The sequence below is a fragment of the Garra rufa genome, chromosome 7 (assembly GCF_049309525.1).
Source record: "Garra rufa chromosome 7, GarRuf1.0, whole genome shotgun sequence".
Classification (NCBI taxonomy): domain Eukaryota; kingdom Metazoa; phylum Chordata; class Actinopteri; order Cypriniformes; family Cyprinidae; genus Garra; species Garra rufa.
This window is the reverse complement of record NC_133367.1, coordinates 29,428,013-29,429,899: the sequence shown is the minus strand read 5'-3', so window position 1 is coordinate 29,429,899 and position 1,887 is coordinate 29,428,013. Positions and strand designations below refer to the sequence as shown.

Below are 1,887 nucleotides of genomic sequence, written 5' to 3'. Positions count from 1 at the left end.
AGAAGAGCACAAACTAGACCTTTACAGTTTAGCTCCAACCCAAATTAAACACACCTAAACAAGCTCTCAATCAAGCTCTTACTAGGGATACCAGATACTTCATGACTGGTGTATTAAGGCAAGTTGGAGCTAAACTCTGCAGGACACCGGCTCTCCAGGACCAAGTTCGGGCATCCCTGAACATAACCAAGGGTTGTCCAGTCTTGCTCCTGGTGGCCACCTTTTTGCAGAGTTCAGCTCTGACCCCAATTAAATACACCAGCTTCAAGGTCTTCAGCAAGGTTTTAAAGGCTCAAAAGTTCCAGATGTTTTACAGAAGCAAAACTCTTCAAGAAGGTACCTTGGCCTTAGAGCAGGGCTGGGCAACTTTAGTCCTGGAGGGCCACTGTCCTGCAAAGTTTGACTCCATCCCTAGTCAAACACACCTGAACAAAGCTAATAAAAGGTATTCAAGATTACTAGAAAGCCATTGCAGGTGTGTTTGATTAGGGTTGACACTAAACTCTGCAGGACAGTGGCCCTCAGAGACAGAATTTGGACACCCCTGCTCTAAAGCAGGGCTGGACAACTTTGGTCCAGGAGGGCCACTGTCCTGCAGAGTTTAATGCCAACCCTAATCAAACACATCTGAAGGTGCTAATCAAATGCATGCAAGTTGAAACTGAACTCTGCAGGACGGTGGCCCTCCTGGACCAAGGTTGCCCAGCCCTTGCAGAGTTTAGCTCCAACCTACTACAACACAACTGCCTGGAAGTTTCTAGTATTCCTAATAAGACCTTTATTAGCTGGTTCAGGCATGATTAACTGGGGTTAAAGTGAAATTCTGCAGGATTGTGGCCCTCCGGGAGCAGGATTGGACACCCCTGCCTTAGACGAACAGGAGACGACACTCCTGGTTAAAATGTGTAACATAATTTGTGCTTTTTCATACCTCTCTAGTGGCCCACTGAAATCTAGCCACCACACGGTCCTTTCTCTCATTCAAGTATTGGACTCCCTTGGTCACGTCCACAAAAATGTTGGGCCCAGTTCCAGCAGGGTCTTGGCCTCCTTGTTCGCATTATCCAATCTGATGTCCACATTCATGATGGAATCAAATATCTACAGTGGGAAATGTTACAGCTCCATAAATTAGTTATGCATAAGACAGACAAACCTAAGTAAGTAGTTCACAACAGCCATATCAGACTGAAATTTTCATCAAGGAAATCAGGTCAAAGTGAAGAAATTTTAAATCATCATTAATGGCTTGGAGAACAACTATAATGTCAGCATTCATAGTGCTGATTACTCACTTTGAAAATAGGGTCCATTCTCATCCTCGCCATATGTGGAGATGATCACATTGACGTTCTCAACGATGCACTGGAAGGTCTTTTAGAGCTCTTCAGGGCCAAGCTGCAGCTCCAGCAATGCAAGGTCCATCTTGATCATCAATACTGGCTTTATTCTCTCATCAATGGCCTGTCTGAGCACAGTCTCAGTCTGTGCACATATATCTGCAAGAAAGCAATTTTTATCATTTGAATAAAGACTTCAGAATTCAAGTCATATCTGGTTCTTAAACTCTTAAGTCATTCTCCAACAGTGTTAATGCACACCTAATTCTGAGTTCGATGTTTGATGTAGAATGGAAATGTGTAACACTCACATGAACTTGATAGTGATGCCATGCTCCTGCTCTTTCTTCCTCATATCTGTGAAGCAGGTTTCTCTGGCACATGCAGAGGCAATGATACCAGCTTTTGACATCAGGGAGTCATCAAAGTGGACTTTCCGTAATCAACGTGCACACTCACAGACATGTTACAGATATTGGCCTTCATGTCCATGACGGCACGGATCTGATCTGCTGTGAAGTTGACCTAGGGAGGTAAAACAGAGGAA

The 1,887-nt window shown here is 44.2% G+C and overlaps 1 non-coding gene across 1 annotated transcript; it reads right to left on the bottom strand.

Annotated features, from left to right (window-relative positions):
- Window positions 1–1,181: 1,181 nt before the first annotated feature.
- LOC141339452 (small nucleolar RNA SNORD37) lies at window positions 1,182–1,246 on the bottom strand. The gene has a single exon (XR_012356041.1). It is a non-coding gene; the product is annotated as a small nucleolar RNA SNORD37 (small nucleolar RNA).
- Window positions 1,247–1,887: the final 641 nt, after the last annotated feature.